This window comes from Lynx canadensis, chromosome B3, assembly GCF_007474595.2.
Source record: "Lynx canadensis isolate LIC74 chromosome B3, mLynCan4.pri.v2, whole genome shotgun sequence".
NCBI lineage: Eukaryota > Metazoa > Chordata > Mammalia > Carnivora > Felidae > Lynx > Lynx canadensis.
Genome location: NC_044308.2, coordinates 5,148,832 through 5,161,113, shown reverse-complemented (window position 1 = coordinate 5,161,113; position 12,282 = coordinate 5,148,832). Strand labels below are relative to the sequence as shown.

The window sequence follows — 12,282 nt, the reverse complement described above, 5'->3', positions numbered from 1 at the left end:
GCCGCCGGCCCGCCGTCGCCGCCCATGCCGCCCGCGCCCCTGCCCCGTGCGTGAGCGCGGCGCGGCCGCTCTCCCAGGTCGCCGGGCCCCGGGCCCCGAGCCCGGCCCTGTCCTTCGGCCTTCTTGCGGCCTCTGCCTCCTGCGCCCGGTAGGGCAGGTAGAAGTTAGCCGGCGATCCCAAAGCCCTGGCGGCCGCCGGGCGCGTCCCCCGCCACCCCCAACCCCGGCCCCGCCGCCCGCGCTCCCGCCGCCGGGCTCGGCTCTGCGCGCCACGAGCTCCCGGGGCAGGCGCAGGCGGCCGCGGAGACCCGAACTCGGAACCCTGGGCGCGGGCTGCCGCGGGCTTGAGGAGGCACGCGGAGCCCGGTCTCGGCTGGATTGTGGGGGAGCTGGCCCTCTCCCCACCCCCCACGCCACGACTGCCTCATTCCTGAGCCACGAATTGAATTTGGGCATGACCCGGTTAAGTGTCCTGCGGTGACCCACCTGGGGTAGCTCCCCCTAAGGTCAGACTTCACCGAGATGGGGCACACCTTCCCAAGGCCTACTGTTAGAGGAGTCACGACTGTTTGCATCTATATAGACAGGTGGATAAGCTGAACCAGTCAGCCCACGCCTTTTAATTTTTTTTAACTTTTTTTTTTTTTTTTCAAACACCAACCGCCTGCCAGACACCAGGACAGTCACTTTACATTATTATCTCCTTCCGTACAGCATTTAATCTACATAATGCTTCCAGGCCGACATTGGTAATCCCATTTTACAGATAAGGAAACTGAGGAGCACAGAGTTTAAATAATTTGCCCCCAACTGGCAGGCCCCAGAGCCTGGAGGAGATCTGGGGCTTTGGTGGAGCCTGAAACCAAGCTACTTTGCAATATACCAACCGGCTTCTCTCCCTCCCTGGGTCCCTGCCCTAGAAAACGTCTGTGCTACTTGGCTGAGGCCACCACTGCTTGAGCTGAGAAAGAAAAGAGGGGAAATGTGGCCAAGAGCTCCCCAGGCTGGGTTATTTCAAGGTCGAAGAGCAGCCTCTGCCCATCCATTCCTGCTGAGATTACCTGGCAGCTCAGTGTCACCCTGTGGCCTCCGGAACACGGTGGGGGGTGCGTGGGGGGGTGGGTAATGACGAAAAGATGCACCACCAAGCGCTTACCGTGAGCCCGGTGCTATTCTCGGCTCTTTCCATGTGTTAACTTATTTCTTCCTCCCACCACCCCACCAGGTGGGTACAATACATCTTCCTTTGGCAACTTTTATGTAGCGCTGTCTACGTTTTACAGAAGAGGAAACTGAGGCCCAGAGAGGTCAAGTAATATCCCTAAGGTAACTACGTGGCATGTCAGCCTGGGTCCAGATCCCTGAGGCACTATTTTTTTTTTTTTAAGTTTTTATTTATTTATTTTGAGAGACAGAGAAAGTGCAGGTGGGGGAGGGGCAGAGAGCGAGGGGACAGAGAATCCAAAGCACGCTCCTCGCTCAGAGCACAGAGCCCGATGTGGGGCTCGAACCCATAAAGCGTGAGATCGTGACCGGAGCCGAAGTCAGAAGCTGGGCCAACTGAGCCACCCAGGCGCCCCGCCACGACCCCCCCGCCCCCCACAGCAGTCATTTTATGCCACGCCACCTTAGACGAGTTCCTTAATTCTCAGAGCCTCCATTTACTGGGATGGATGTACTGTGCTACCGGGTAATCTCACAGGGAGCAGGGAGGGATGGGCAGAGACTGCTCCTCGACCTCCGTAGGATGGAGATGATATTCAATTCACGCGCGAAGGCGCCACTCGGCTACTCTAGCAAACGCTGCCCAAACCGGACACTCGGGTTAGAACGTGAGGTCCCGGAAGTCGGGGCCGGGAGCTGTCTGGCTGGCTCCCTCTCGGAGTGGGAACTTCCCTCCCCAAAAGCTGAGATTGATCCGGGCCACCCTGGGGTAGCCCCACCAGCACCAGCCACGTTTGGGAGAACAATACTTGTGCAGTCAGACTGAGGCAGGAAGTGAGTCATGATTCTTCCTCAGTCTGTGAGCAAGAGAACCCTGTTGAGGGGAAACAGGGACAGGGCTGGCCCCGGGTAGCCTGGAGCCTCTGAGGTCCCCCAGTGTGGTGCCCTTTTCCCACTTGTCCTCCTGCCTAGAAGAAAGGTCAAGCCAGAAACCAAGCAACGCCGGCCGCCTCTGGGTGCCCCACCCATCCTGGAGGCTGGCCCCAGGGGAGCAGCAGGGGGGTGGGGGGGGGAGGAGGGGCTGGCCCCAGACCCAGATGGCTGCAGAGCCGCCTCTCCTACCCTGCCTGGGCCTTGAGGTATTGCTCAGAGGTGCATCACTTGGGGGCGGAGGGAGGACTGAGCCAGTGAGCACCTGTTCTTACTTCGCCCCCAGCATCTTTACCTTAGTCCCCCTCGCATTTGGGAGTTTCACGTACAACTGTCCTCTCCCTAAAAAGAAGTCACTCTCCTTGAGTGAGAGCCCTCTGGGAGAGAATCCCAGCTTGTCACAGCTGGTGACTGTTAGCCCACTTCTCCCTTTATCTCCCCGAAACAAGTTTCTGGGGGCAAGTATTGTTCTCTTTATCACACCCAACCATTTATCTGAGGCCTCGAGGCCTGAGGGAGCTAAACTACGCCTTGAAGCCCAAGTCCCCCTTAGGGCCTTAAGAGCCCAAGGGCCTCTGGGTCACAGTTTATCAGTTTATACACCTGGTAGCACCATGTGACGACAGTCCAGAGCAGGAAGGCCTGGGAGAGGTGGGGGAGGGGGTGGGCGGGGGAACAGGGCCTGATGGGTAAGGCCTGAGCGAGGAAGGGGCTTGTGAAGGGGTTCGCACCTTCGGGGGGGGGGGGGCAGGCAGCCGGGCCTCTCTTCACCTTTGAACTGGGGCTAATCTGCCAGGCTCCTGGAGGGCAACCTCAGTCCTGCGGCTGCACCCACCTAGGCTCGCCCATGTCCCCTTGGAATGCTCTGGGGGTCCCCCCCTCTCAAAACCTCCTCCCCACTCTCAGGCACCTCAAAGCCTTCGACAGCAGCACCCACACCTGGTTTTAATCAAGATGTCCACACCGCATTCTTAGAATACACGGAAGGGCACACGACAAAATTTAATTGGTATTTTCTCTGAAAGGGCGGGATTTGAGAGCTTTCTGTTTTCTTCCTTTCTGCTTACCTGCGTTTTTCAGAGATGTCTACAGTAACTTCTTATAATGAAATAATTAAACCTTTAAGTCATGCAAAATTGAATAAAGCATGCCCATACTTCACCATCTAGCGCCAGAACACCTGGGGTCCATCTCGAATGCTGCCAGGGCAACAGCCAGGCTCCTCCTATCTGGTCACAGGGCAGGGCCTATCCGGTTCTGGCTAAACCACTTTGGGAAAACCTCCTTTATATGACAAACAGGGTGTCTGTGGGTGGGGGGAGGAGCTGGAAACGATTTGTTGGTGACATATCTGGTCACGCTGGGACAGGATCACAGCATGGCCGGCCCTTCTCATTTTCCCAGTTATTGGGGTGGGTCTGCGCTTACCTTTGCCTGTGTGGCTCTGCCACGTCCCGAAGTCACTTACCGGTTTGATAGCTTCCCTTTGCCTACTTTGTGTCTTCTTCCTTGTCTTCAGTGCCCAGCCAATGCTACCCACAATTGGGCACCCAATATGTGCTTTGGATGCAGTCTAGTCTGGCAGACATTCATTGAGCACCTGCTGAATGCAGGGCCCTGGTGCCTTGCACCTGAGTCCCTTAGAGCTTGTCCTCAGGAAGCCAGTGACATCTGCGAGGGTTAGAAGGAGGTGCCTGAGGGCACCAGCATCTTCAAGAATCTACACCCTGCCCCCCAACCGTGGCTTTGCAGTCGCCACCAATCCCTGCCCTTCCTTCTCCCTCTTGGTCCAGAAAAATAAAACAATCAATTAACTAACTAGAAATTAAGTAAATGTTTGAGGGAGCCTAGGTGGCTCAGTTGGTTGGGCATCCGACTTTTTGATTTTGGCTCGGGTCGTGATCCCAGGATCATGGGATCAAACCCCCGAGTCAGGCTCGGTGCTGAGCCTGCTTGTGATTCTCTCTCCTCTCTCTCTCTCTCTCTCTCTCTCTCTCTCTCCCTCTGCCCCTCTCCCCCATGCACTCTCTTGAAAAAACAAAAAAGTTTGTTTTTGTTGGGGTGGCCCCGTTAATTGTCCAACTTCGGTTCAGGGTGTAATCTCACAGTTCATGAGTTCGAGCCCCAAGTTGGGCTCGGTGCTGACAGCTCAGAGCCTGGAGCCTGCTTCAGATTCTGTGTTTCCCTCTCTCTCTGCCCCTCCCCACCTCTCTCAAAAATGAATACACATTTTTTTAAAAAGTTAAAAAAATTTTTTTAAATAAAAATTTGAAAAAAAAAAAAACACCAACAAACAATTTTCATGACTTGTTGAATTTTCCAATTAGTTTGTCATCCAGAATCGGGTTTGTCAACCTCAGCACTATTTCCACCTGGGGCCACCGGATCGTTCCTTTTTTTGCAGGGACTGTCCTGTGTATTGTAGGATGTTTGGCAATATCCCTGGTCTCTAAACACTAGGTGCCAGGAGCACCACCACCCCATCATGACAACCCAAAAAGCATCCCCAGACCTGGCCCAAGGTCACCTGAGGGGCAGAGTCACCCCCCAGCAGAGAGCCACCTATCCAGAGCTAGGAACGAGCTGGCACGGGAGCTGGCTGGTGTTCCAGGGGCAAGGCAGCGGGACTTGTCCGTGGGTATTACACCCGGAGACAGCAGGCAGCAAGGGAGAAAACTGCCAAACCCCGAACCGTCCGGCGTGGAATGCATCAATGGGGTCGTTTCGTGCTCAGGACGAGCAGTCCCGGGTATTTCTGCACCGTCGCTTTCAGGAACTTTAGTGATAACGCCAAGCAGGGAAAGCAACAATCTCGATCGCACTGTTTGCTAAGGTGGGGAAGTGGGGTGGGGGAGACAGCTTTGCGTTCAATGTGTGTTTAGAAAGCAGATCGGTAGCTGCTTGGGGAAGAGGGGCAGGGAGGGGCGAGAGGGAGTTTGGGAGTGATGGACAGATCTGTTCACTACCTTGATCGCGTTGATGGTTTCATGGGTGTACCCAGACGTCAAAATGGATCAAGTTGTACACTTTAAATACGTGCAGTTTATCGTGTGCCAATCATATGTCAATTAATCTGCTTCTAAAATGTATTTCATTGTTTAAAGTTTCAGGGCTTGAAAGGCATTATTTTGGAAAACTGACTACTGTGCAGTAGCCCGTTCCTTGACTGTACCAGATAAACTGGGGGGTACTTAAGAGCAATGCAGCTCTTGAGAAGAAAACAGAGAAAAAGGAGAAAACAATCGCGGGCCTCAAGGTTGGCCTAAGGAAGGAGGGAGAGCCGGCGTGAAGTCAGCTAGAGCTTGTCCCCTGGCTCAGAGGAGGCACTGGTTTTTCCGTTGGACGATGTTCTCAAACCAACATGTCTGGAACCGTATTATCAGGGGCTTGGGAAATAAAATAACAAACTTAGCGCTGGCTGCCAGGAAGGCAGCAGATGAGGCTCCTCCACTAACTTTAATCCCTAAAGCAAACACTGGCTCCAGAAAAAGTCAGTTAATACCTGCAGGAGGGTGGGTGCTATCCCTCCCTGGGGCACACGGTACACCCGGGGGAGCCGAGAGCTGTTATGGGGGCGGCTGCACATGAAAGGCACCAGGGCTCATGCCCGAGGGGATGCATTTGGCCGGGTAAGGTGCTGGAGATGCCCAGGAGGGAGAGCCGTGGGGAGCAAACAATGAGGGGCCTCTGGCTGACAGTTTGAGAGACTTTTTAGCTGACGGAGACCTCCAAGCAAGGTTCTCAAGAGGCTGTGAGAGAGGCCAGGGAGCGAGGAGAGGGCTTGGGGTGGGGATAACTTCTTGGGACTGTAAAGACCTGTGTGTGGAGGGTTGATTGTGCACCAGGCGTTTCATTCAGTTATCCCTCAGATGGTGACTGTGGACGTGCTGGATGCAGGACCTCCTCCAGGGCTCCAGTTGTGGTGAGGGAGGCAGACAGCAGGTAAGTAAGCACTTACAAGAGAAGTTCAGAGCAGCATAAACTCTGGAACACAAGTAATGAAAAGGGTAATGCGGTAGTGCCTGGGGGAGGGGGTGGTCTGCTGTCCCTGGGGTAGTCAGGGAAGGCTTCTTGGAGGAGGTGATATTTGAGTCGAGGCTCAAGAAAGACACAGTGATGTAGAGATCTGGAGAGAGGGCGTCCCAGGCCAAGGAAACCAGGAGGTGACAGGCCTGGACATGAGCTCGTGCGCTTGGAAAGCAGACACTTCTTGGTGCAGTGGGAGCAGAGTAGAAGAGATGAGAAGGGAGGGGAGGCCAGGCTGGGTCATGGAGCCCGGTGGTGGGCTAGTCAGGGTATTGAATTGAATTCTCAGAGCACGGGACAGATTTTGGAGAATTTTGCTAATTTACCCTTTTGAAAGGTTCTCTATGGTGGGGAGAGAAGCCACATAGGGGTTCAGAGGGGGAGCCCCACAACAGCCCAGCCCAGGAGGCACTGTCCGTGACCCTCCCACGTTACCTGTGAGGTCGGGGACTGCCTTGGGGAATTTGAGCGACTCTCGTAACTCAGTAAGCGGGTTTGTGGGCTCCGGTGCAAGCCTGGGAAAGACGGGGTGTCTGTCACTCATCACCTTGAGAAACCAGCACTTAGGCAGGTTGGCCAGGGTTGTTAGGCCTGGGGTCCCACTGCCCACCTACTTGGGTGGGTTCAGGTACCGCTTCCTAAACCATACCTACGTGGGCATCCTAGCAGGTGACTTGGCAACAAGAGTTTCTTTGGGAAAGGGCGCCTGGGTGGCTCAGTTGGTTACGGGTCTGACATCGGCTCAGGTCATGATCTCGCAGTTCCTGTGTTCGAGCCCCGCGTCGGGCTCTGTGCTGAAAGCTCGGAGCCTGGAGCCTGCTTCGGATTCTGTGTCTCCCTCTCTCTCTGCCCCTCCCCTGCTCATGCTTTGTCTCTGTCTCAAAAATAAACATTTTTTTTTAAAAAAGATATTTTTAAAAAATTATGAAAAAAAAGAAAAGTTTCTTTGGGTTAACACTGGAAAGTTACAGAGCACTCATTTGCTGATTCTCTAAGTGCTTTATGCTAATTGCTTCATTTACTTCTCAGAACGACCCTGAGGCAGGCTATTATTATCCCCATTTTACAGGTTAGGAAACAGGCCTAGACAGCTTGCTGGGAGTCACAGTGAAAAAGAGGGAGACCCAGGATTTGAACCTGGGGACCCGTAACGGAAAGCCCGCACACTTAAACCACTCAGCTATCTGCCTCTAGAAGAGGGTGAACCATGGCTGAATCAGACGCTGGTTCCCTCGAGCGTGGTGGTGCGGGCTGCTCAGCTGTGATTCACATTTGACTCTTTCTTGGACGAGGCCCGTTTGCCTGTATCCTGCCCGTAGTACCTGTGGCTCTTTCTGGAATGTGTGTACCGCTACTGAGCTGCCCTCCCCCCTACACACAAACATTGCAGGAGACCTTCCAAGTGTGCTGATTACCAGTCCAAATCCTGCTCTGAACGCCCCCCCGGGCAAATTACGCAACCTTCTGGGTCCCCAGTGTCCTCATCTGTGAAATGGGACAAAAATCTACCCAGCTCATCAGGTGACGCCTGCAGAGTGCTCTGCACAGCATCTGGCCAGATGCACTGGCTGCTGGGATTAAGTGGCCTCCTTTTTCCTTCCGAGGCAGGAATGCTTTTCCAATGTTTATTTATTTTTGAGACAGAGAGGGACAGAGCGCGAGTGGGGGAAGGGCAGAGAGAGAGGGAGACACAGAATCTGAAACAGGCTCCAGGCTCTGAGCTGTCAGCACAGAGCCCGACGCGGGGCTCGAACTCACAAACCATGAGATCATGACCTGAGCCGAAGTCGGATGCTAAACCGCCTGAGCCACCAGGCGCCCCAGGAATGCTTTCCTGATGCTTCCACATGGGCCTCAAACCAGGCTTTTGGGGATGAAATCTCTGCCCTCACCCCAGCTCTTCTTTGGGAGCTGACAGATGACCTTTTCCTCCCCTAGCCAGGAGAGCTGCTAGCCTCCTCACACTGCTGTCTGTGCTCAAAGCAGCCTTTGGTGTGGTCTGGTCCCCGGGTGGCTCACAAGGTGCCTTGTACCCATTTTACAAGCCACCTACTCCTTTGACCTCTTGCCTCCAAGGCCAGAGATCAGCGGATAGTGAGGCAGTGCTTCTGGACCGCAGAATATGTGGGCAGCCCACTGGGGCGAATGGACCAGCTGAGGGAGGCCGGCAGGCCTTGCTGGCAGGTGCCACTCCACACCCTGATGCCTGCTGGGGGGCTGGGGGCTGTAGAGGCCGTTTCAGGCACACTAGCGGGCACTGCTCTCCAGGGGGCACCTGGCAATCTGGCCACATGGGGGCCAGACCGCTAGCTGCCCCTCAGAGACCATGTCCCCGCACCGGCCGCAGCATCGTGCTTTCTAGGCTTTCTCATCAGAGTCCTGCCGGGGCTGATCTTCCTGACCTGCGAGTCATTGAGAGAGAAGAAATACTTCCAGATAGGATTCTAGGAAGATCGTTCTCTTGGGAAGCAACGGGGATCTTTATCACCGACATCGCGCCTCCGATCTGAGCCCTTGCACATTGCCTTCCTGGGACAGACCCTCCTGCAGCCTCCCCAGTGGTGACTGAGATAAATTATTTTTGTTATATTAGGTACACATTCCTTTTTCCAGTTCTTTTTTTGGGGTGGGGGAAGTGGGGAGAGAGAGAGAGAGAATAAGTGAGGGAGGGGCAGAGGGAGAGTGAGACACAGAATCCCAGGCAGGCTCCAGGTTCCGAGCCATCCGCACAGAGCCTGACATGGGGCTCGAACCCACGAGCTGTGAGGTCCTGATGTGAGCCAAAGTCCAGCGCTTAAACCGACTGAGCCACCCAGGCACCCCCCCTTTTCCCAGTTCTTATGCAACCAGTCAATCCGAAATGATTCAAAGTCAAGACTGTATAGAAAATACACATAAGCAACCCTACCTCTGCCCCTACTGTGTAGTCCCCCTCCACACCCGAGTACCAATTTTGACTAGACCCGATTTATCCTTCCAGTGTTTTCTTCCTGAAAAAAAAAAAAAATACATACACATTTATTGCTCTCTCCATATGTATGCTTGTACTCTTTTTTTTTTTTTTTAAATCAAATATGGTAGCATATACAATTTGTTTTCTATCTAGCGATATACGCTCTGGAGAAATTCACATGATAAACATAAACAAGTCTACAAACCCAATACAGTTCAGAATGAACATCAGTCTAAAGGGAAGGATGGGGCGCCTGGGTGGCGCAGTCGGTTAAGCGTCCGACTTCAGCCAGGTCACGATCTCGCGGTCCGTGAGTTCGAGCCCCGCGTCGGGCTCTGTGCTGACGGCTCAGAGCCTGGAGCCTGTTTCCGATTCTGTGTCTCCCTCTCTCTCTGCCCCTCCCCCCGTTCATGCTCTGTCTCTCTCTGTCCCAAAAATAAATAAAAAACGCTGAAAAAAAAATTTAAAAAAATAAATAAATAAATAAAAAAAATAAAGGGAAGGATGATGTCGTTGGGCCGAAACCAATGGCCGCTTGCAGGGACGTGGGACGGACCAATGAGAGCGGGCCTCCTCGCGGCTGTGACATGCCTACGGGACGCCGCCTTGTGCTGGGCGTGACTCAGTTCTCCCACTACTTTTCTCTATTTGAATTACTGCAGTGGTTCTGTTTACACAGCGGGCTCTTACATCATTTGGCCCTCACTTGGCTTCAACGCATCATTGACGCATTAAATCCGCCTCTGTTCTTTTCTTGTTAGCCAGCAGCAATTAAAAAGGACTGCTGGATGCCAATACAATCATAAACACAAATGCAAACTCGGGCAGTGAAATCCCGTGTCAAAAGGAGATTGTAAGGTGGTCAGGCCGACAGTAATGATGATGAAAATAATCATAATGGCCAACGTGTACTGAGTACTTGCTATGTGCTGGCCCTGTGCTACATGCTGGACAAAGTCTTACGTAACCCTCCAAAAACCCCATCAAGAAGGCACTACCCATTTTAGAGATGAGAACATTCGGCCTTGGAGGGATTAAATCACTTGCTCCAGGTCACGTGTACAGAAAGTGTGGAGTCAGAAGTTTGAACCCGTGTCAGGCTGACCCCAGTGACCACTCTAAGGGCTGGTGGCTGGCGCAGGGGGCTTCCTAAGCTCTTTGCCATCAGATCCTGGGCATAATTGCTCACCTTGGCCAGGCCCTGCTTGGCTGGGTGAAGCAGGATATACGGGGGTCTGGAGCAGAGGGCAAAAGGGGAATGTGGGGGTCACAGTCCCTGATGGGACCTAGACTCCCAAGGGACCATCCCCCTGAAGTTCTGCGCACCGAGCCTGTTATGTGACCCTGCCTCCCCTCTCTCGGTATCAGAGCGAATGAACACACACACAGATGCCAAAAATACCATTTGGAAGAAAACGATCTATGTCCGTGACTGTAACAATGACACTTTGTCAGGTCCTGGCGAAGGAACGGATTGAGAGTTCTAAATGTGCCTTAGAGTCCCCGGCCGGCTCTGCTGGGCTGGGGCCGGGCAGGGCCCAGGCAGTGCCCAAGATAAGACGCAGACTCTGTGGCTGTCACCTCCTGGTGGCCTTCCGCTTCCCCCTCCTCTTGCCCTGACTTGCCTCACATCCCAACCCCCCCCCCCCCCCCCCCGCCTCCTGCCGCTGCGTGTTTGTTCTCTCCCTGTCCCGGCCCGACCTTGTTCCCCGCAGCTCCCAGTCCAGGAGAGAGGGCGCTCAGGTAGGCCCAGAGGAAGCTTCCCCCCCCACCCCACGCTTAGGTACCAGGTCACGGAGCAGGTCTGAGCTTCACGGCTTGCTGGCGACAGGCACGAACAGCTTGCTGATGAAGACGATGAGCCACTGGAGTCCCCCTCAACGGCTGTCCCAGGCTGGGGATTCGGTTCCCAAGGATCAGGACAGTCAGGCTGCTGGGGCTGACTCACTCTGAGGTTCACATAACGAATGCCTGGGTCCTCTCCGTGTCTGGACACTCCCACCCTCTGCCAAAAACTCTCCCTTGAGAGGCACTCACAGGCCCGAGGCAGCCGGCTTGGGGGGGGGGGGGGGGGGTGGGCGGGGGGTACCATTCCACGCCCACCTGTGCCCCCTTCCTCAGACCCAGGCCTGAGAACACTGATACCTTCTCCCTCCCCCCAGCTGGGCCCATCGAAGCCCAGCCCTTTCTGTGAAGCCTCTTACCAAATCACATAGTCATTTGCTTTCCATTTTCCCTACATCAATACAATTGCTTGTAAAACCAAGTTGCCCCATCTCTTCGGCTCTAGGTGATGATGGGCCAGGCACCATGTGACTTCCAGAAATGCTGGTCCCATCGTGCGGCTCCCAGTGTGGTCTTCACTTGGCTCGCCGGGATTGGATCAGGGCATTCTTTTCATCTGGGTTTGAGCTTCTATGAGAACCCCACCAACCCTTTCCTATTTAAAAAAGTTGGCTTCTTGCGTCACCAAAGACATCCCTGTGCCTTCCTGAGGTCCCATCTCCCAGTTCTCCACCTGGCTCGTTTGGCTTCAGGGCACTGGCCTCCCTGCTACTTCTCGGTCCCTCCAACAGCACTCCCACCCCAGGGCCTTTGCACTGGCCATTCCAGCTGGACTTCTCTTGCACAATGCGCATCTCTCTCAGGACTTTGCTCGACCATTGCCTTCACTGCCTACAGTATGTTGACATGCAAATGCGTGCTCCCATCCCCCTCTCCTTGCTTCATTTTTCTCCAATGCACTTTTCATCACTGGACATACTCTATATTCTCCTTACGGGTTGATGTATTGCCTTTCTTCCCTCACTAGATTGTCAGCTCTATGTGGGCGGGGGCTTTGTCTGTTTTGTTCACTGCTTATCCCCAGGGGCTACAACAGTGCCTGGCACACAGTAGGCCCTCCATAAATACTTGGTGAATGAGGGACGCCTGGGTGGCTCAGTCGGTTGAGCGTCTGACTTCGGCTCAGGTCATGATCTCACCGCTAGTGGGTTCGAGCCCCACATCGGGCTCTGTGCTGACAGCTCAAGAGCCTGGAGCCTGCTTCGGATTCTGTGTCTCCCTCTCTTTCTCTCTCTCTCTGCCCCTCCCCCACTGGCTCTCTCTCTCTCTCAAAAATAAATAAAATATTAATATTTGGTGAATGAATGGTTTCATTCATCGTGGTAGAAAACCTGAATCTACATAAAGGCACAAAGAAGAAAGAG

The 12,282-nt window shown here is 54.1% G+C and overlaps 1 long non-coding RNA gene across 1 annotated transcript; it reads right to left on the bottom strand.

Moving 5' to 3' along the window:
• Nucleotides 1–4,391: 4,391 nt before the first annotated feature.
• LOC115515485 lies at nucleotides 4,392–11,199 on the bottom strand. Its single transcript, XR_003969293.1, has 4 exons — nucleotides 10,861–11,199; nucleotides 9,029–9,110; nucleotides 6,556–6,635; nucleotides 4,392–6,078 (listed from the first exon to the last, which is right to left on the bottom strand). It is a non-coding gene; the product is annotated as an uncharacterized LOC115515485 (long non-coding RNA).
• Nucleotides 11,200–12,282: the final 1,083 nt, after the last annotated feature.